Genomic DNA, 24,206 nt, shown 5'->3' with positions numbered 1-24,206 from the left:
CCTTAAAACCCCTCCTCCGCCCCCACCTTAGGTTCTGGCTTCCCAGTTCACCCAGATTAGGTTCTGATTGGTCGGTTTCTATGCCAGTCAGTGTCAAAAGCACTGCCTCCTAGGCAGCCATTGGCTCCTCACAGTTCACTTAGATTTGGTTCTGATTGGTTGGTTTCTATGCCAGTCAGTGTCTCCAGGCCTATCTCCCAGCCTGTTCAGAGAGGCGGGGCTGATCAGCAGCCTCCACGACTGCTGGTGAGGCCCAGAAAGAAAGAGAGGCATGGCTGCTGCTGAGGCCTAGAGAGTGAGAGAGGCAAGGGCTGATCAAAAGCTGCCATGGAGGCTGTGGATCAGACCCTGCTTCTCTCTCTGGGCCTGATCCGCAGCCCCCTTGGCAGTCAGTGCTGGGTCGCGGCGCCTGAAGCAGCGGCAGTCAGTGCTGGGTTGCCATGGCTGCAGGACTGATTTCCAGTGTTTGGTTGTCCGTTCGGTTGTTTTGGACGTTATGGACCCTGGCTCTTTATATATATATAGATCTTTTTTCTTACCCCAAAAGTATTTATTGAGAACTTGTCATTCAAAGTACTATTTTTGGCCCTGCAGAGTATTCAGATATAAATAATGCACATTTCTTCTCTCAAATCATACAGAATAACACACATTTTATTTTATTGCTATAATACAAAGTAGGTCATAAATGATTTTTAAAAAAGTGTTGAGGGTGTTTCAAAGGAAAGAACCTCAATGATGGGGAGTCAGGAAAGATTTCATAGAGGAGGTGATGTCTGAGACAGGCCTGGATTAATGAATAGGATTGTTATAGATATAGGAATAACAAGAAGAAGATGAGAAGGAACATAGCGTATGTATAGAGAAGTGAGTAGTACAACTTCCTCCAGTGAGACGGTAATGTTTCCGAGGAATTGAAAGTACTTTTGAAAAAATAAATAGAGCTCCTAAGGCAAAATTCCTTAACTGTACAACAAAAATTTATTTAATTATGTTGGAAACTATTACATTATGTTGGAAGTAGTAAACTCTATTTTGAGTAGTAAGGTAGTAAAGTTAGAGCTTTAGTTTAGGAAATTAATCTCACCCTGATGTATAAGATGGATTACGGTAATGAGAGACCTAAAGTACAGATACCATTCATTTTCAATTCATGCATTCATTCAGCAAATATTTATCGACCAGTTATGATACTAATTTAATAGTCTAAATGAGAAGTAATAGTTTGTACTGGAGTAGTGGCATAAATGGTAATATGGAGGGAAAAGATGCCAGAGATATTGTGAGGTAAGGGAGGTAGAATTAATAAGACTTAGCAACAGATAAAAAGAGGAATAGGATTCAAAGATATTGTCAAGAATTAGAGAATGATAATGCCTTTTTAACAGAAGTATGATGGGAGGTCTTTGTGAAGATGAAAATTTTGGTTTTAGGCATGTTAAGTTTGAGGTGCTGGTAAAACATCGAGATAGAGATGTTTAGCTGGTAATACAAAATATAAGACAAGCTGAGGAAGGAGCCCAGGGTTAGAGAGATTAGTAGATACTAGTTGAAACAATGCAAGTTGATGAATTCTCCAAGGAAAAGAACAGAAATAGAAGATGACTAGAGACAGACCCTATGATAAATGTGTTCCTATAGGAAAGTAAAGTAAATAGTAGTGGAACCATTGGAAAGAGTGATTGGAGAGGTAAGAGTTAAACCAAAATACTTTAGTCGGTCACCTTTCTCATCTATGGACTCTGTTAAGTTCTCTCTCAATGAACCAGACCCTTCTCTGGGAGAGGAATTAAATCAGGATGCTGAGCAACAGACCAAGAATCCATACTTTATTCAATTTGTTTAAGCTTAAGAGAGAGAATACCATTATAAATCGAATGTTGTAATTTAAAAAACTCATATTCATTTTTAGTACAGTTCTGGTTGCTAAATTATCTTCTACCCACAAGTTATTCAAGGGTAAAGCTTATACTGAGGCAGAAGTAGCAAATTGGCCTTTATTCCTTCATTAGCTGAATATAAGTACCTTGCTGACAAGTTAAAGGCAGACTGTTTTCTAAAACATGACTAATTAATTTAGTCAAAGGGAGAAGTCTTACTAGTAAATAATGGCATTTGGATAGACTATTTTTACAGTGAATTCCACTCTTTCTTGAAACACAGATTTCTGTTACTTGGTGATAGGTAACATCAGGATATGAAATCTAGATCAATCTAATGTCCTTAAGGACAGAGTTATTTTTACAAGGCTAATATTTGATTCTCTGTCAACAAATAATTAGTACCTATAGTTTGTAAACTGTTGTACTAACCTCATATAAACTAGTTAAAAGTAATTAGAAATGAATATAGAAAAATTAATCCTCGGAGGGATCCAACACGACAGAATGGGTAAATGTTGCCCTTACCTCCTCCCATGACTATATCAAAATTACAACTCAGTTATCTGGAGAACTATTTGAAGAATAGCTGAACAGAAGTTTTATAACTGAGGATATAAAGAAGAAGCCACGTCTAGACCTGTATGAGGGACAGAGATGTGAAACGCCCCTGGATACATGAGGAGGGGTTGAGAATCCAGAGCAATATTTCAGCTGTAGAGGACCCCCTTAGGGCATGGGGGCCTCAGCCTGCCACCAGGTTCCTCAACTCAAAGCACCACTGCTGGAAAGAGTAGCCCATGAAACATCTGGCTGTGAAAATCATCTGGGATTCGGTCTACTGGGCTAAGACAGAAGGCTAATAGAAACCCAGGCATGCTGTTAAAGGGCCAGCACACAAAATTTTGCTCACAAACACTCACCCTAGGCTTCCAAGGAGGGGGCAGCAGCTCAGAGATTACCAGAATCATACAGGGAGAGACTGAGTTTTGTGGTTTCGGGGACCAGGCTGGAGAGACAGTGCTAATGTCCCTGTGTTGATTGCCTCACCTCAACTGCCAACAGGACACCATCTTTTCTGGACTTAGTAATCCTCTTATATGGCTAGGGCAGTGATGGCGAACCTATGACACACGTGTCAGAGGTGACACGTGAACTCATTTTTTTTGGTTGATTTTTCTTTGTTAAATGGTATTTAAATATATAAAATAAATATCAAAAATATAAATCTTGGTTTTACTATGGTTGCAAATATCAAAAAATTTCTATATGTGACACGGCACCAGAGTTAAGTTAGGGTTTTTCAAAATTTTGACACGCCGAGCTCAAAAGGTTCGCCATCACTGGGCTAAGGAGGTACCCTAGCCCCATCATGATGACTCCTGATACCCCACTCTGCCAATCTCACATACAGCTGTGGGCTCTGCCCATGTGGACTGCTGAACATGGGCCCATGTTGCACTCTTTCTTAAAAAAAAAATGCTCAAGGAATTCCGGGGAAACATGGAGGTGCCAGAGACACACAGGGAGAGACTGATTTTGTGTGATTTTAAAGCGAAGGCCATCTTCCTGTACACAGGACAGTAATAAAAAAACTGCCAACAAACAAATGTCCTGGATGGTTTCACAGGTGAATTTTACCAAGCATTCAAAGAAGAATTGATATCTTCCCAAAAATTCAAAAAGAGGGAAGACCTCTTTAGGAGGCCAGTTTTATCCTAATCCCAAAACCAGATAACAACACTACAAAGAAAGAAAAGTAAAGAACAATATCCCAAATGAACATAGGCACAAAATTCCTGAACAAAATATTAGCAAACTGAATCGAGCAATACATGGAGCAATTCATACACCATGACCAAGTGGGATTTATTCCTGGGGTTCAAGGTGGGTACACCATCCACAAATCAATTAATATGATATACCACATAAAAAAATGATAAAAATTATAAGGTCACATTAATAGGCAAAGAAAAACCATTTGATAAAAACCAGCACCCATTTATGATAAACACTCTCAGCAAAGTGGGATTAAAAGGAACTTATCTCAACATAATAAAGGCCATATATGACAAACCCATTGTTAACATGCTCAACAGGTAAAAACTATAAGTTGTTTTAAGATTAGGGACAAGACAGAGTTGTACACTCACTATTCTTATTCAACATAGTACTAGAAGTCCCAGCCACAGCAATTGGACATAAAGCAGAAATAAAAGTCATCCAAATTAGAAAGGAAGAAGCAAAACTGTTTGTTATTTGCAGATCACATTATAGTACATATTGAGAACCCTAAAGATTTTACCAAAAAATTACTGGAACTGATAAATTAATTCAGTAAAATAGCAGGATACAAAATAAATATTCAGAAATTTATTGCATTTTTGTACTCCAATAATGAACTACCAGAAAGATAAATTAAGAAAAATACCTAATTTGCAATTGTATCATAAAATATAAATTATCAAGTAAGAAATTTAACCAAGGAGGTAAAACACCTGTATTCGGAAAATTATAAGACATTGAAGAAAAAAATTAAAGAAGTTTCAAATAAATGGAAGCACATACTCTGTTCATGGAAAGGAAGAATTAACATCATTAAAATGTTCATACTAACCAAATTTATCGGTGGATTCAACACACTTCCTATCAAAATACTAATGGTGTATTTCACAGAACTACAACAAATTCTCCAAAGATTTATATGGAACCTCCAAAGGCACCAAACAGCCACAGCAATCTTGAGAAAGAACAAAGTCAGAGGTATCACATTACCTGATACCAAACAGTACTACAAGGCGTTAGTAATCAAAACAGCATGGTACTGGCATAAAAACAGACATATAAATCAATGTAACAGAACAGAGCCGAGAAATAAACCCACTCCTTTACAGACAATTAATATTTGACAAAGGAGGCAAAAACATACATTGGGATAAACATAGTCTATTGAATAAATGGTGTTGGGAATATTGGGTAGATACATGCAGAAAACTAAAACTGGATCACTTTCTTACTGCTTATATAAGAATAAACTCAAAATGAATTAAAGACTTACATGTAAGACTCGAAACCATAAAACTTACAGAAGAAAACAGTAAAATCTCTTGACATTGCTTTTTGTAATATTTTTTGTGATATATCTCCTAGGGCAAGGGAAACAAAAGAAAAGTGACTATATCAAGTTAAAAAGGTTTAAACAGAAAAAAAAAATCAGCAAAATGGAAAGACAACCTCCTGAATGGGAGAACATATTTGCCAATACATCTGATAAGGGGTTAATATCCAAAATTTATAAAGAACTGGTAATGGTCAACACCAAAAAAATAAAACAATCCAATTAAAAATTGGGCAGAATATCTGAATAGACACTTCTAAAAGGATATCCAGATGGCCAGTATGTAAAGATGCTCAATGTCACTAATTGTCAGGGAAATGCAAATTAAAACCACAATGAAGTATCACCTCACAGGTGTTAGAATAGCTACCATCAATAAATCAACAAACAACAAGTATTGGCCAGGTTGTGGAGACTATGGAACCCTCGTGCACTGTAGGTGGGAATACAGACTGGTGTAGCTACAGTGGAAAGCAATATGGAGTTACCTAGAAAAAAATAAAAAATACAACTGACTTATGACCTACCAATTCCACTTCTGAGTATATATTAGAAGAAACCTCAAATAGTATTTGAAAATACATGTTATCGTATGTTTACTGCAGCATTATTTACAATAGCCAAGAAATGGAAACAACCCAAGTACCCATCAATAGTTTAGTGGATAAAAATGTTCTGGTAGATATATTTTATACAACATTACTCAGCTATAAAAAGGAATGAAATCTTAACATTTGCAATGGTATGGTTTTCCCTAGAAGTTACTATGCTAAGTGAAATAAGCCAGTCAGAGGAAGACAAATACTATATAATTTCACTCATATGTGGAATCTAAAGGACAAAATAAATAAACAAAGTATAAACAGACTCATAGATACAGAGAACAGACTGATGGTTGCCAGAGGGGAGGACAGTTGGGGGACTGTTTGAAAGATGAAGAGATTACAAAACAAATTGGTAGTTACAAAATAGTCATAAGGATATAAAGTACAGCATAAGGAACATAGTCAATAATCTATACATATAAAACCCTAATATGCAAATAGACCAAATGTCAGAACAACGGAACAACTGGTCATTATGTGCGCTGACCACCAGGGGGCGCACGTGGGACATGACAGGCGTCGGCAGAGTGTCAGCTGTGGCGGGATAGTGGAGCAAGTGAGTGGGAGTGCCAAACCAAGGCAGGGCACTGGTCACTGTCATCTGGGTGAGCCTCTGGTGGTTACAGAAAATTCTTTGCTCCCGTGTGCCACGGTCCCGCCTGGTGCTTGCACCCGCTGCCGGCGGTTGTGAGCGGTGGCTCCTAGTCCCAATCACCCCTCAGGAGTTCTCCACCTCCCCCTGCTCCTGAGGGGCAATCAGGGCCAGCAGCTGGCTGTGCTTGCACCCACTTCTGGCTCCAGAGCCACCACTCGCACCCGCTGCCAGTGCCTGGCGCTGGTCCTGATCGCTTGGTGCCGTTAGTGGGTGCAAACAGTGGCTGCCGACCCCAATCGCCTCTGAGGGCTTCTCCACCTCCCCCTGCCCTTGAGGGGCGATTGGGACAGCAGCTGCCGCTTGCACCCCCTGCTGGCACTGGCCCCAATTGCTCTGCACTGTCATCAGGTGCAAGTGGGGCTGGCGCCGTCAGCATGTGGGAGTGGCGGCAGCGGGAGCGGGGCTGCCAGCAGAGAGGGGACTGGGGGCTGTGTTGGGAGGGGTCAAGTGGGGACATGGAGGATGGGCCGACATCCGCCCCTGTGCCCACTGCAGCTTCGCGGCTCATAGTTCCTTTCAAGGTCACAAATTCGTGCACTGGGCCTCTAGTATTGTAATAACTATGATTGGTTCCAGTTGGGTACTTGGAATATCAGGGGGCTCACTTTGTAAATACATGATTGTCTAAAATACTATGCTATACACCTGAAAGTAATATAAAATAAGATTTAATATAAACTTTAATTGAAAAATAAAATTTAAAAATAGAAAACAGAAGAATCTATCCTCAAAACATATGTTTGATTCCTTTTGGTTCAGAAATAAGAAGAAATTGCCAGATGTTATTATGTGTACTTGCTCGGTACTTTCAGAGCATATAGAAAAACAGTTTTCTTTTTATTAGACAGGAATCAGACCATAGAATAACTTTAGGAATAAAGAGCATAGTAGCATTTAAACATTCCTAACATTGTTTTTCCATCTTCTGTACTGTCCTCACTTTAAAAGTGATCACTCTCCCAAATATTTAAAACCCGGTCATTGTTTATTTCTGAGTAGTATTGCAGTTGTTATTTATAATTGGTGTGCAAAGATGGATTATTATCCTTTTCATTCCTTGGCTTCCTATTTTTTCCTGAACTTGTTTATATGCTTTGGCATATGAGCACTTTGGACCAATCTGTGCTCCTTTATACTCTGGTTTTCTTTATCTCCTCTACATACTTCTGAGAACTTTAGGATAGGGTTCAAGATCTTTCTTAGCTCTAAAAGAATGTTGCCCTGTCATCGGAACAGTGGGTGGTGATTTCATAATGAGGCCTGAGGCATCCATCAGAGAGATGGAAGACAGAAAATGAGAAATACCAACTGAGAATTAAAAAGGAGGAGGATTTCATTCTTAATATATGGGGCTACAGCATACCATCTGCTTACTTATTTGCCTTTTGATGTTCTTTTTATTCCGAGGGTCTTAATGCTATCATTGTCTCCAGCAAAGAATTTTAAGATAAAATGTATTATTTAGAGAGGCCTTGCAGCCTAGAGGAAGACAAGAGGATGTGTTGATAATCTATCCAAGTTGTAGCAATTCTATTACATTACATTACAGTTCAGTATGACATATGTTTTAAGGGTTCTGCTGCCAAGAGAGATACAGAGAAAACACTGTTTGGCTTCATTTCTTAAATTCCTACAAATAATATATAATGCCTTTTCTTACCATACATACATATGTTATAGGAGCATCACATCATCCTTAATCTGGGGATTTTGAGATCTTCTAAGAATTTTTTAAATGCAACCTTTCTATTAGTATTTTACATACAACTGTACCAAGATTGAAAGGAAATATAAAACATATTTACTGCCTTAGCTGGTTTGGCTCAGTGGATAGAACATCACCCTGAGGACTGCAGGGTCCCAGCTTCGATTCGGTCATGGACACATGCCTAGCTTGCAGGCTCAATCCCCAGTAGGGGACATGCAGGAGGTAGCCGATCAATGATTCTCATCATTGATGTTTTATCTCTCCTTCTCCCTTCCTCTCTGAAATCAATAAAAATATATTTTAAAAATAAAAAAATAAAACATATTTACTAAACTCTGATTTCATAAAATAAATGTTTATATTAATACTAGTGGCCTGGTGCATGGATTTGTGCACATTGAAAGGAAATTAATTAGAAGAAATATTTTAATATCGCTATTCGCCCTTTCTCTATAATAGAAGTGTCAACCAAATTCACGATCAACAATGACAGATCAAAACACACGTGTGCGATTTGTGCCAGCGAGAGCTTTATATGTATGTATTGTGCATGCGCAAGTCAACGTTTATTTTTAAATTGCCAGTGTGTGTCATATGTACCGGATGGTAGGATGGACGTACGGTCGGTCACTTAGCCTTTTATATATATAAATTATAAAAGTTTACTCATTACTCATATTCTCTAACCACCATCACCTTGGGAAATACTTAGTTGACAGAGAATTTGGGGGCACATTAAGTTAAAGTATCATGTTCAAAAATATATTCTCAATAATCTGTTGGAAATGAAAATAAACCACATTTAAAATTATAAAATAATTTTACAAGAAGGTATTCTTTATAAAAATATAATCAATACCCCTTTTCTCCAAGAAAGCATTATCTATACTAATAAAAGTGTAATATGCTAATTAGACCAGACATCCTTCCGGACAAAGCAATGGTGGCAGGGACAGGGAAGAGCAGTTAGGGGCAATCAGGCCTGCAGGGGAGGGCAGTTAGGGGCAACCAGGTTGGCCAGCAAGGGAGGGCAGTTAGGGGCGACCAGGCCAGCAGGGGAGGGCAGTTAGGGGCGACCAGGCTGGCCGGTAGAAGTGGTTAGGAGCAATCAGGCAGGTAGGCAGAGAGGTTAGGGCCGATAAGGCAGGCAGACAGAGGCGGTTGGGGCAATCAGGCTGGCAGGCAGAGTGGTTAGGGGCAATCAATCAGGCAGTCAGAGGGGTTAGGGGCAATCAGACAAGCAGTCAGTGTGGTTAGGGGCAATCAGGCAGGCAGGCAGATGAGTGGTTAGGAGCCAGCAGGGATTGGGCCTAAACCAGCAGTCGGACATCCCCCGAGGAGTCCCGGATTGGAGAGGCCGGGCTGAGGGTCCGGACGCTAGTATAAATTAAGGGATAATATATGTGTCTTAGTCCATTTTGACTGCTATCCTATATAATAAAAGGGTAATATGCAAATGGACTCTAATGGCGGAACAACCAGGAATGACCGGTCACTATGACGTGCACTGCCCCCTGATGGTCAGTCTGCTCCCACAGGGGGAGCTCCGCTCAGCCATAAGCCAGGGAGTGGGCCAGAGTTGGCAGGTGGACATCCCCCGAGGGGTCCCAGACTGCGAGAGAGCGCAGGCCGGGCTGAGGGGACCCCCCCTCCAAGTGCACGAATTTTCATGCACCGGGCCTCTAGTAACAGAATAACATGCATTGATCCACTGGTTTTTTGTTTGTTTGTTTGTTTTTTCATTTTAACCTCATATGATGTAAGGGGCAAAAGGGATCTCTGGGGATTCTTTTATAAGCATATTAATCCCATTTGTAAGGCCTCTGTGGTTATGACCTAAACACCTCCTAATAGCTCCACCTCCTAATATTATCACCCTGGGGGTTAGAATTAAACCTATATATTGAGTGGGGGTGGCACAGGAGCAGGACACAAACATTCATACCATAGTGATATGTGTTGAGCAAACATTTGTTAAGTGACTGTTAAATACAAGGAACTGTGCTTTGCAACTGGGAATACAAAAATAAATAAAATGTGGTCCTTGCCCTTCTGGAGTTGTAGTGTATTGAAGGATAAAATATATAAACAATGATAATGTATAACATTAAATATACCCAAAAGAAGTCACAAATGAAGCTGTATGGGAATCTTAACAATTAGGCATTTAGGAAAGGCTTCATGCATGAGCTAGAGCCGTGGTTGGCAAACTGCGGCTCGTGAGCCACATGCGGCTCTTTGGCCCCTTGAGTGTGGCTCTTCCTAAGCCTTAGGAGTACCCTAATTAAGTTAATAACAATGTACCTACCTATATAGTTTAAGTTTAAAAAATTTGGCTCTCAAAAGAAATTTCAATCGTTGTACTGTTGATATTTGGCCCTGTTGACTAATGAGTTTGCCGACCACTGAGCTAGAGCTTTTCAGTAACTATGAACTTGACGTGGGTAACTTCAAATGACTCATGCACTTCTTGCTTAGGTTTGGTTCTTTAAAATTTTATGAAAAATACTTTTTAACATGTAACAGTGCTACTTAAATCCTTTTAAGTTGAGTAGTATGTTTTATACCCTGGAGTACTTTTAATAATTAAAATACTATATTTTAAGCTTACAGAAAAATTAAGCAATAAGTATAGAATGTTCTTTATTTAAAAAATTATTTATTGTTTAAAGTATTACATGAGTCTCCTTTTTCCCCCCATTGATCTCTCTCCCACCACCCCTTCTCCCAAGCACAAGCCCTCTAAAAAACATTGTTTTGTTTCTATTACTAACATTTTGCATCAGTGTACTACATTTGTCATAATTGATATACCAATTATAAAAAATACATTATTCTTATTAACTAAATTAATAGTTTAGGATTCACTGTGTTGTAGTTTATATAGATTCGTGGAAATGCATAATGTTATGTATTCATCATTAAAGTATTGAACAGAATAATTTTCACTGCCCTAAGAATTCCATATGGTCCACCTATTTATCTCTCTCTTCATCTTCCCAGATCCTTGGTAACCAATGATCATTTTACTTTCTGAAATTTTGCCTTTTGCCAGACTGTCATATAATTGGAAATCATATAACATGTACCCACTTCAGACTGGCTGGTTTCACTTAGCAATATGCATTTCAGAGTCATTTATGTCTTTTTGTGACTTGAGAGTTTATTTCTTTTTTATTGCTGAGTATATTCCATTGTATGGATGTACCATGATGTGTTTATCCATTCACCTGTTGCTTCCAGATATGGGCAATTGTACATAAACTGCAATAAGCATTTTGTTCAGGATTTTGTGTAACATAAATTTTCAGTTTATTTGGGTAATTACTAAGCAATGCAATTGTTAGACTATATTATAAGACTGGTTATTTTTGTGAGAAACTGCCGAACTGTCTTCCAAAGTGGCTGTTCCATTTTGCATTCCCACCAGCAATGATTGAGAGTTACTGTTGCTCCACATCCTTGTCAACATTTGTTCTGGATTTTGCACATTCTAATTGGTGTGTAGTGTTATCTCATTTTTATTCTAATTTGATTTGCCTAATATGACATAACTTTTCATTTGCTTTTTGGCCATCTGTATATATTCTTTAGTGAGGTGTGTGTGGTCTTTTATCCATTTTTTTTTAATTGTGTTGTTCATTTTCTATTGACTTGTAAGAGTTCTTTGTATTACATTTTGGATGCCAGTCCTTGGTCAGATGTCTTGAAAATATTTCCACTCAATTTGTGGCTGTATTTTCATTCTCAGCAGAAATTGTAAATTTTGATGAAGTCCAATTTACCAATATTTTGTGGGTTATGCTTTTAGTGTTGCATCTAAAGGTCACTTAGCTTTTCTCTCATGTTATCTTCTAGAATTTTTATAGCTTTGTGCTTTACATTTAGGTCTGTGATCCATTTGGAGTTAATTTTTGAAAACGGTATATGATCAGTGTCTAAAAACTTTTTAAAAATTAGTTCCAAAACAATTTTTTGAAAATTTCCCACTGGGCTACCTTCACACTGTTGCCAAAGATCAGTTAACTATTTTTGTGTATATTTGTCTATTTCTGGACTCTCTATTCTTTCCCATTGATGTATTTGTCTATTCTTTTACCCTTATCATACTGTCTTAATTAGTGTAGTTTTATAGTCAGTCTTAAAGTCAAATAGGGTCAGCCCTCCAACATTATTTTCTTCAATATTGTGTTGGATATTTTAGGTCTTTTTCTTTACTATATAAACTTTAAAATCAGTTTGTTCATATCTACCAAATTACTTGCTGGGATTTTGATTGGCATTGCATCGCCAATATAGATCACGTTAGGGAAGAATTGACATCTTTACAATATTGAGTCATCCACGAATGTGAAATATCTCTCCAATCATTTAGTTGTTTTTTTATTTTTTTCATCAGAGTTTTCTTATTTTCCTCATATAGATTTTGTACTTTTTTTGGTTGATGTATACCTAATTGTTTCATTTTTTAGTACTCATTTAAATGTTGTTATTTTTTTTTACTTTAAATTGTATATTGTTATTGAAGGAATATAGGAAAGCAATTGACTTTTGCATATTACCTTTTTATCCTTCAATCTTGCTATATTTGCTTATTAATTCAGGAGTTTTTTGTTAACTCTTTGGGATTTTTCTACATGGGTAATCATCCTATCTAATAATCTAATAAAGGGATAATATGCAAATTAACCATCACTGCGTCACAGATGACAGTGCCCATAGCCACAAGATGGTGGTGCCCAGTCCTCTTAGCCCCACCGGAGTCCCCCAGTCCCAGGGGGGCGGCCACTGAGAGTGGGCAGTGTGAGTGGCCTGGCTGGGTAGCGGGCAAAGAGGGGCGGGGTAGAGGTGGGGAGGAATGCTTGCGTCGTCGCCCTGGCGACAAGGCAAGCATTCTGCTCCTGGCTGCGGATGGGCCTCTGGCCACGCTGGGGCACGGATGTGCCTCTGGCCAGGCCAGGGCGTGGAATACTTGCGTCGTCGCCCTGGCGACATGGCAAACGTTTCGTGCCCAGCTACAGATGGGCCTTTGGTCAGGCTGGGGCATGGAATGTTTCCGTTGTTGCCCTGGCGATGAGGCAAGCGTTCCGCGCCTGGCCGCGGATTGGCCTCTGGGCCACGGAGAGTCTCTGGGCAGCGGGCGCGGAGCGGCCAGGCCTGCAGAGAGCTACTGGCACACAGATTCGCCAGTAGCTACTAGAGTAATCATATAATCTGCAAAAATTGTTTATTTCTTTCTTCCTAATATGTAAACCTTTTATTTTTTTTACTTGCTTTTATTTCCGTTTCTTGCTTTATTTTACCATGTTGAACAATAGCAATAAGACAGGACATCCTTGCCTTGTTCCTAATCTTAAGAGAAAACCATCTAGTTTTCCATAATTAAGTATATTATGAGCTATAGGGTTCTATGTATATATTCTTAACCCTTTGAGTGCCAACCAATATCCTAGGAATTATGCTAAAATTGCCAAGGCATTTTTGCTGATTTTACAGCAGTTTAGGAAAAAAATATTATGAATTGGAAGTAAATGAAGTTACATATTCAAAAACTTAAGGGAACCTTTACTACATTTGTTTTCATCTTTGACATATATTGTTTCCTGATTGTATTATAAAATACAGTAGGAAAAAAAATTGCCAACCACTGGCGTCCTGAGCTCTAGATGTGCTCCCAGGGCCCCGAGACTTTCAACGCTTCACACACCTGTTCCGCTCTATCATTTTAATGGATTTATTGTTGTTGTTTTTTGATAACAGACTTTAATGAAGTATAATTTATATGCAGTATAGCACACAATTCCTAAATGAATATTGCTCGGTACCGTTTTGCATAGGATTCTTGTGTCCTCAATGCCTGTGGTCAATTTTAGAACTACAAACATTAGGCATCAGAAGTAATCTGCACTTAGGTGCCATCTGTCAATAAAGAGTGAACTACTAGCATCTAATAGTGACACTGCAGGAGGAGCGCAATCGCGCACCCCTGCACTAAAAGGGTTAAACAAGTTGAAGAAATCCCCCTCTTTTTCCAGCTTGCTGAAAGTTTTTATCATGAATAGGTGCTAGATTTTGTCCCATACTTTTTTTGCATGTATTGATATTATTTGATATATTTTCTTTAGCCTGTTAAAGTGATAAATTACATTATAGCCATGCATCACTTAACAAAAGGGATATGTTTTGAGAAATGCATTGTTAGGTGATTTTGACATTGTGAAAATAATGTAAAGTGCATTTACAGGAACCTAGATGCTTTAGCTTACTACATACCTAAGCTCTATGATATAGCTTATTGCTCCTAGGCTACAAACCAGTATAGTACATGTTACTATACTGAATACTCTGGGCAATTATAACACAACTAGAGGCCCGATGCACAAAATTCGTGCAAGGGGCTTGGCACCCGCCGCTGCGGTGGCCTCCTCAGCCCCTGCCGCCGCGGCTTTATCCCGAAGGTTGACCAAAAGGATGTTTGGTCTAATTAGCATATTACACTGTTATTATTATAGATGATAAGTATTTGTGTATATAAACATAAAAAAGGTACAGTAAAAAATACAGTATAAAGGATATATAAAATGATACACCTATATAGGGCACTTACCACAAATGGAGTTTGCAGGACTGGAAGTTGCTCTGAGTAAGTCAGTGAGTGAGTGTTGAGAGAATATGGAGTCCTTAAGGTGGACAACTGGGAATAAATGGAGAGTCAAGAAGGGAGGAGAGCCCAGACGGCCACAGATGTAGCCCTGAAGCCAGGAGGTGGGTAACAGCTCTGCTGGAGAGGGGAGGAACCTGGTGGTAGCAGATGCTTCTGTGGGCTGATAAGAACAGAGAGTCTTGGTGGGCTCTCCAGCAGGGGTAGCAGTGTGAATAGCAGCTGAGCCAACTGAGACGCCTCGATAAGGACACAAGATATGGGACAAGGACACAACATAGGGTTTTTGCCGCAGCTTTCTGCTGTCAGGTGTGGGTGTTTCACGCAAAGAAATGAAGCAATAGAGCTTTGCCACCCCATGGACTCCCCAAACTAGCCTCCACTTGTCCTTGGTGTTGGGGTGAGGATCACATTATCTGAAAACATAGGGCTATTGCAGTAGAAATGCTTTTTCCCCTCTATGATTGATCCCCAGTTGGGGTAAATGGGGCTGTGGCTGAAGTCCCGGCTGGTCAAAACAAATCCCACCCACAAGCATCATATCTGTACTGTCTGTACTGTCTGACAGAAACCCAAGAAGTTCAGCTCTGGGAGATCATAGAGGTAAAAATCTTGTGATTCAGCGACACCTACCGGAAAATAGGAGAAAAACCTCTTCAGAGAAAGCTGCTAGAGAAAGGACAGTAATTTGATAGATGCCTAGACAGAGGAGACCAGTGAATACCATGAATAACCAAGGTAATGAGGACTCTTAGAAAGAAAATGAAAAATCTCTAGAAAGCAAGCTGGAACATATGGAAATATGTTATATAAATGACAGAGAATTCAAGATTGCAGGTCTGAAAATACTCAAGGAGATGTGAGAAAATAAAGACAGGCAATTCACTGCACTCATTAAACAAATTAATGAACTAAATTAGTACTTTACAAAGGAGCTTGAAATCCTGGAAATGAAGCATGAAATTAGAGATTAGGAGTGAACTACTGAGCATAGGAAACAGAGCTGACCAGATGAAGGAAAGTATTTGTGACATTGAAGATAGGAATCTAGAAATGACAAAGATGGAAGAAGAAAGAGACCTGACCATAAAAATAAATAAAAGAGACCTACAAGAACTATCTGACTCCATTAGAAAAAGCACATAAGAATTATAAGAATACCAGAAGGGGAGAGGAACAGAAATATTCAAACAAATAGTGGAAGAGAACTTCCCAAACCTATGGAAAGAGCTAGATTCTCAAATCTGAGAAGCAAACAGAACACCTAGTTACTTCAATCGAAAGAGGCTCTCTCCAAGACACATTATATTAAAATTGTAAAAAATAAATGACAGAAAAATCTCAAAGTAGCCAGGGAAAAGAAGGAAGTGACCTACAAAGGAAAACCCATCAGAATTTTGTCTGACATATCAGCAGAAACTCTACAAGAGTGGAACCAAATATTCAAACAACTGAAAGAGAGAAATTGCCAGCCAAGAATAATATATCCAGAAAAATTATCCTTTAGATATGAAGAATAAATACTTTCCCAGACATACAGAAACAGAGGGATTTAATCACCAGAAAATCTTAATTGCAGGAAATATACGAGGCAGTTCTACCTGAAACAAAAAGCATAAGGTTGCAATACTAAAAGTAAGATCACCCAAAATATATAACCTTCCTAGAGTATATCATGAAGAATTGGAAAATCTAAATAGACTGATAATCATTGAAGAAATTTAAACAACCATCTAAAACCTCCCTAAATTTAAAAGCCCAGGACCAGATGGCTTCACCAGTGAATTCTACCAAACATTCAAATTTTTTTTAAACCTATGCAATTGTAAAAAAGAGGGATCTCTTTCACTTTGTGACAGAATGAATGGACCTAGAGAATATTATGCTAAGTAAAATAAGCCAATCTGAGCAAGACAAATATCACATGATCTCATTATTTGTGGAATCTTAAGAATAAAATGTATTGGCTGGAAGCATGGAGGCATAGAACAGACTGACATACCTTGATGTGGGGACAAAGTGGGGGAGGGGTGGCGGAGGAACAAGAAGCGATAAACCAAAGAACTTATATACTAATGCATAGCCTTGGGCAATAGGGTAGTGAAGACCTGGGGGAGTGAATAGGGCCTGGGAGGTGGAGGGTAAAGGAAGGGAAATGGGAGACATCTGTAATACTATCAACAATAAAAATTACTTCTAAATAAATAAAACCTGTCTTTCTGAAACTCTTCCAAAAAATTGAAGAAGAGGCAACACTTCCGAACATATTTAATGAAGACAACATAACTCTAGTAGCAAAAACCTGACAAGGATAACAGAAGAAAAGAAAACTACAGACCAATATCTCTGATGAATCCTAAACAAAATACTATCAAATCAAATACAATACATAAAAAAATTATACATCACGATCAAGTGGGGTTCATTCCAGAGGTACAGGGATGGTTCAACATATGCAATTCAATCAATGTAATGCACCACATCAATAAAAGTGGATAAAAATCATATTATGTTATCAGTAGATGCTGGAAAAGTATTTGATAAAATACAACATCCATTTATGATTAAAACACTAACTAGAATAGGAATAGAAGGAAAGTACCTCAACATAATAAAGGCCATCCTATATAATAAAAGACTAATATGCAAATTGACTGAACGTTAGAATGACTGGTTGCTATGATGCACACTGACCACCAGGGGCAAACACTCAACACAGGAGGTGCCCCCTGGTGGTCAGTGCGCTCCCACAGGGAGAGTTCCCTCAGCCGGAAGCCAGGCTCACAACTGGTGAGTGCAGTGGTGGTGGTGGGAGCCTCTCCCAACTCCATGGCAGCACTAGAGATGTCCGACTGCCGGCTTAGGCCCACTCCCCACAGACATCCGTCAGTTCGACATCCCTTAAGGGCTCCTGGACTGCGAGAGGGCACAGGCCAGGCTGAGGGATACCCCTCCCCCGAGTGCACGAATTTCATGTGCTGGGCCTCTAGTATACGATAAAACTTCAGCTAGTATTGTACTCAAAAAATGGCAAAAAAACTGAAAGCTTTTCCTCTAAAATCAGGAACAAGACAAGGATACCCATTCTCACCACTCCTATTCAATATAGTTCTAGAAGTCCTACCCAAACCTAGAAGCTAAGAGAAAGAAATAAAAGGCATCCAAATAGGGAAGGAAGAAGTAAGTGTCACTTTTATCAGATGACATGATTCTGAACATAGGAAACCCTAAAGAGTGCACCAAAAAACTACTTGAAATAAATACAGCAAAGTTCCAAGATATAAAATCAATGTGCAAAAATCCATTGCCTCCCTGTATACTAACAACAAAATGTCAGAAAAAGAAATGAAAACAAACAAACCCACAATTCCTTTTGCAATTGCAACCAAAAAAATAAAATACTTAGCAATAAACTTAACAAAAACCATGAAAGACCTATATACTGAAAACTGCAAAGTATTAAAAGAGATTATAAAAGGGACCTAACTGGTTTGGTTCAGTGGATAGAATGTCAGCTTACGGACTGAAGGGTTTCAGTTTCAATTCCAATCAAGCGCACATGCTTGGGTTGGGGCCTCAATCCCTAGTAGGGGGCATGCAGGAGGCAGCCAATCAATGATCCTCTATCATCTTTGATGTTTCTATTTCTCTCTCCCTCTCTCTTCCTCTCTGAAATCAATAAAAATCTTTTTTTTAATATATTAAAAAAATAAAAGAGTGTAAAAGGCACAACAACAAAATGGGAAAATATCCCGTGTTCATGGATGGGAAGAATCAACATAGTTTAAAATGGCCACATTACCTAAAGTAATATACAGTTTACAAAAAATTATCAGATTTGTATGGGACCACAAAAGACCCCAAATAGCTAAATCAATTCTGAGAAGAAAAAAAAACAAAGCCTGAGGTATCACACTACCTGACTTCAAATTATACTATAGAGCTATGATAATCAAAACACCATGGTAATGGCAGAAAAACAAGAGGTACAGATCAATGTAACAGAATTGAGAGCTCAATTGAGATATAAAACCACATGCATATGGGCAGATCATTTTTGACAAAGTCCCAGAAAAACACAATGGAGTAATGAAAGCCTCTTTGATAAATGGTGCTGAGAAAATTGGAAAGCCACATACAAAAGAATAAAACTGGATTACACTTTACCCCTATGTGCAAAAATTAACTCAAAATGGATTAAAGATCTAAAAATATTTGAAACAATAAATTACATAGAAGTAAGCTCAGGTACAAAACTTATGTGCTGATCTTGATCTTAGAGTACATTTTAAGAACTTAACTTCAAAGGCAAGGGAAGTAGAAGCAAAAATAAATGAATTGGACTATATCAAACTAAAAGGCTTCTGCACTGCAGAAGAAACTGACAATACAAAGAGGCAGCCGACCAGAAGGGAGATGATATTAGCAAATACTATTTCCATCAAAGGTTTAATACATAAAATATACAAAGAACTCATAACACTCAACAACAAACGAACAACCTAATTAAAAAATGGGAAGAGTACTTGAACAGGCACTTCTCCCAAGAAGACATATAACCAGCCAATAGATACATGAAAAGATGTTCAACCTTACTAGCATTTATGGAAATGCAAATCAAAATTACAATGTGATACCATCTCACACCTGTTAGAGTGACTCTGATAAAAAGGAAAAGCACTAACAAATGTTGGAGAGATTGTGGAGAAAAGGGAACCATCATTCACTGCTTGTGGGAATGTAGACTGGTACAGCCACAATGGAAAACAGTCTTGCAATTCCTTCAAAAATTAAGAATAGAGCTACCATATGACCTAGCACTGCCTCTCCTGAGTATATACCAAAAAAAAAAAATGGATTCTTAAAGATGGATGCTCCCCTGTGTTCATTACAGTATTATTCACATTGGCCAAGACACTGAGGCAACCAGGGTGTCCTTCGATATGATTATGGATAAGGAAGATGTATTTATATACAATGGAATACTACTCAGGTATAACAAAAGATGAAGTATTGCCATTTGCGATAACATGGATAGATCTTGAGAATTTATGCTGAGTGAAATAACTCAGGCAGAGAAATCTAAGAACCATATGATTTCATTCATATGTGAGATATATAACTGAAAGTTGTGGACAGAAACAGCAATCTCATTGTCACCAGAGGAAGGGGTTTGTGGAGTTGAGGGGATGAAGGGAGGCTAATATATGGTGAGGGGAGATGATTTGACTTTGGTTGGTGGGCACACAGTACAATATACACATCTTGTAACATAACAGTCCACACCTTAAACATATCATCCTGTTACTCAATGTTACCCAAATAGATGTAATAAAAATAAATGTAATAGAATAATATAAATTACAACTAGTCGAACTTCTAAAACCCCCAAACTGATCCCTTTTTCAACACACAAACACAACTGAAAAATCCAAGGATGGTAGATTGTAATGAGCAGCGGAGCCTGTATGGAGGAAGGACAGAGACAGTTTCCTAAGATTAAGCCCAGTGCCCATCCTGGCTCCATAGTGCATGGAAGTAATGGAGAAATTGGGCTGCAACCCGTACAGTGTAGCCTGGAGCATAAGAGAAGCAGATGTAGTTATCCCCCATGAAAAGACATCTCACTTCCTCATTCCCCATCATGTCAGACCCATCAGAATGGGTGGCTCAGAAGCTTGCTTCCCTAGTTGCACCCTTCCCTGAAGAGCCTGGCAAAGAAAGCTAAGAAGTCACAGACAGTCTGGTGGTGCCCAAGATAATTGCTGGTGGCATTTCAGGGTCAGATAGTAGCACTGCAGAAAGCAAATCTGCCTCATGCTTCCCAGCAGAGCCCATGAAAGAAAGCTTTTACCCAGAGACAGCACAGTTCGTGCCCAGTTCTCTTGTTGGCAGAGTGGCACAGCCTAAGCAGCAAAAACTTGCTTTCCTTTCCTCACCCATCCTAACAGTCTAGTAGCGGCAGTGGAGACACCTTCAAACACATAGTGAGGCCAACAACATTAGTAAGAAGGAAATAGCACAGGGAACTTGCAATATCATTTCTTCACCACTCCCACATTTCTTCACCACAGTGATGGTGCCAGTAACTTAGGCAAGCCAGTCACAGAGGGGACACCCACAATCCCAGTGAGTGTGTGACATATTCCTTAACCTAAGGGATGCTGTTTCACCTCAATCCCAGATGCAAAAAAAGTTTGCATTCGAACACCATTCACTGGTAGACAAAAGAAAGTACCTGCCTATCAATAAATGCTCAAAATTGTTGATAGCAAAGTCATCCTCCTATATAATAAAAGGGTAATATGCAAATTGACCACACAGTGGAACAAACAGTCACTATAACTTTCACTGACTACCAGGGGGCAGACACAACGCAGGAGCTGCCCCCAGCTCGCAGGCACTGAATGATCAGGGCCTGCTGGCCAACCTCTTGGTCACTTTTCCTGGCTGGCAGGCTCCGATAATTCGATGGAGAATGGGGAACCAGGGGTGGGTGGCGGTGGATGTGGGCGGCGCCAGGCCAAGGCCCCCAGCCCGCTGGTCGCCCCACATACAGAGGGCGACCTGCAGTGGGAAAGCGGGGCTGGCAAGCGGGCAAGAACGGCCAGCTTCTTGGTTTCTCCCCCTGGCCTACAGGCTCAGATCACCCGATGGGGAATGGGGAACTGGGGGTTGGGTGGTGGCAGTGGGCGGGGCTGGCAAGCAGGCGGGAACGGCCAACCTCTCAGTCCCACCCCCCTGCCCCCACAGCTGGCAGGCTCTGATCACCTGGTGGTGAACGGGGGACCAGTGGGTGGTGGGAGGGGGGGCAGGGCCAGCTGTGGCAGCCAGGGAAGAAGGCCCTGATTGCAGGCCAGGCCTAGCAACTGTACCCATGGATGAATTTCGTGCACCGGGCCTCTAGTATCTAAATAAAAAAAGAGTTCACTACCTAAAATAAGCAGGGAGAAACAATCTATCAAATACCCTGAAAAACCAAGGTTACATGGGAGTACTAAAAGAAAAGTCTCCAGAAACCAAAGTTGTAGAAGACTGTGACTTAAAGGACAGAAAATTTATGATTGTAGCTATGAGGAATCTCAATAACACACAAGAGAACTAGCAAAGGCAGTGAGTTCAGAAAGAAAATTAATGAAGTTTCCCTCCTTTTACCAAAGGGATGGAAACTAAAACAAAAAAACAAACAAAATAGAAATTCTGGAGCTGAAAAAATTAATAAATGGGATGAATATATTAGCATTAGATATAGACCTGAGCACATGGAAGAGAAAATTAGTGGGCTCAAAGATAGAAACCTAGAAATGACTCAGGAGAGAGAGAACTAAGAGTTTATAAATTAAAACAACTCTTTGAGAATTATCTGACTCCAATAGAAAGAGCAACATAAAGATGTTGGATATACCAGAAGGAGAAAAGAGTGAGAACAATACAGAGAGCATATTCAAACAAATAATTGATGAGAACTTCTTAAACCTAAGCAAAGAACTGGATTCCTGAATTCAAGAAGTTAACAGAACACCTAGTTATTTATGCAAAATGACCTTGTTCAAGATACATTATATTAAAATTGTTAAAAATTAATGACAAGTAAAATTTCTAAAGGCGTCAAGGATAAAAAGAGTAACCTAGACAGGAAACCCAATTAGATTTTCATCAGGTCTTTTATCAGAAACTTTATAAGCCAGGAGATGGATGAAATGTTCAAAATATTGAAAGAGAGAAACCATTGGCCAAGAGTAATACAAGGTGAAGCAAAAGAGGTTTACACTTGTGAATAAGGGAAACAGTTTATTATTGTGTTATTATTAATTACTAGAGGCCCGGTGCACAAAATTCGTACACTCGGGCGGGAGGGGGACCGTCAGCCCAGTCTGCGTCCTTTTGCAGTCCGAGAGCGCTCGGGGGATGTCCAACTGACAGCTTAGGCCTGCTCCCCACAGTCAGACATCCTTAGCGCTGCAGCGGAAAAAATAGAAGCTCCTGCCACCACCATTGCACTCACCAGCTATGAGCCTGGCTTTTAACTGAGCCATGCTCCACCTGTGGGAGCACACTGACCACCAGGGGGCAGGTCCTGCATTGAGTGTCTGCCCCCTGGTGGTCAGTGTGCATCATAGCGACCTGTCATTCCGCTGTTCTGTCGATTTGCTTATTAGCCTTTTATTATATAGGATTATATAATTTTCCATATGGGCAACTGTTAATCTACTTTTGCCACACGCTCTATATTCAGCAAAGTTATGCTTTGGATAGGAAGGAGAAATAAAGACTTACCCAGTCAAAAACAAAAACTGAATCACAGAAGATGGAGAACAAGAAGACAAAGCCAGCAAAGTCCCCACTGTTGCCTTTCTCTCTATCCCACAGCAGGGACCAGAGCCAGGTCCTCCCTCCATCTTTGGAATGCAGACTAGTAATTCATTGATAACAGTTATGAGGGTCTCCCTGTGAATCGCCAGTATAGCTCCTTTCTTTTCTGGAAGATTCCCATTCTAGAGCTAGATCTGCCAGAGCTGGAAAGTCTGGATCTGTCAGATACATCCACCTACAAGGTCAAGGACAGCAGAATTGTCAGAATGATCCAGCAAGGAAGTGAAACAGAGCAGGAGAAAATCCCTGAAGGTGATGCCCTCCTTTAGTGCAGCACCTTCAAGTTCTGGAGAACCCCCATTGCCAGCATCTACTCCTTCGAACTGGACTTACTCTAAGCCCAAGACTTTTATCACCCACAGTGCTCTCATTGTCTTCCCTTTCAAGCCTCTTCCTTTCTCTCCTTTTCCCCTATTAATCTTGCTCTGTCCCCTCAATTGTGTTAAATCTGCCAGAGTTGTGTTTTATTTATTCATTTATTCGTTCATTTGTTCATTCATTTATTGTATCAGTTTTTCTCAAAAGCCCTCAAGGCACAAAGCAAAGTGTTCAAGCAATGGAGTACTCACTGTGCTACATGGATTCCTCCTTCCCACCCCTTATTTATTCCAGAAAACAGGCCTGATGGGGGAACCAGAGATAAAATAGAAGGACTGATTTTTTTTTAACCTCATTTTAATCAGATTTAGAGATTGCTCCAGCCTTCCTAATTTTCTGCTCTAGGTCAATAAATACAATTTTTTCTTCAAGGGTTGATGAATACCTTTTAAGTTTTAATGTGAGGTTATCTGCTACAAGACAGTAGGATTTCTAAAAGGTAAGGTGATAAGACACTTGCTTTTTTGATTATTCTCCTTCTCTTAGAGAAATTGTGGGTAAAGGTGTGAAACAAGCAGCAATAATGTCTTGGAACATGAAAATAGGGGAAAGACCTGAATCATTTTAGAAATAGCTAATTTCTCTCAAAGGGGTATTTTTTCTTCAAGCCTACTCACTTTACAATTTTGCTCCTAATTGGAGGTTGACAACTCTGAGGAAAATCACTCAATTTCAAATCTTACAATGCAATCTTGCTGACTATTAATATTTGGTATGGTTTTGATTCTGTTTCTAAAAGACATCGGGTTAGGTCCTTAGTATTTTAGATTTGCCTTCCTGTATTTGAGATGTATATTGACCAATGGGTCTCAGGGAAAGTTTTTCACA

The 24,206-nt window shown here is 39.5% G+C and overlaps 1 protein-coding gene and 1 pseudogene across 1 annotated transcript in view; both read left to right on the top strand.

Annotated features, from left to right (window-relative positions):
• ABCB7 (ATP binding cassette subfamily B member 7) overlaps positions 1-24,206 on the top strand; it is a 173,803-nt gene that overhangs the window by 84,587 nt on the left and 65,010 nt on the right. The window lies entirely within an intron of this gene.
• LOC102441990 lies at positions 1,256-23,338 on the top strand (annotated as a pseudogene).

This window comes from Myotis lucifugus, unplaced genomic scaffold, assembly GCF_000147115.1.
Source record: "Myotis lucifugus unplaced genomic scaffold, Myoluc2.0 scaffold_4, whole genome shotgun sequence".
Taxonomy (NCBI): domain Eukaryota; kingdom Metazoa; phylum Chordata; class Mammalia; order Chiroptera; family Vespertilionidae; genus Myotis; species Myotis lucifugus.
The sequence above is the reverse complement of the archived record's forward strand: the minus strand, read 5'-3'. Positions and strand labels throughout refer to the sequence as shown.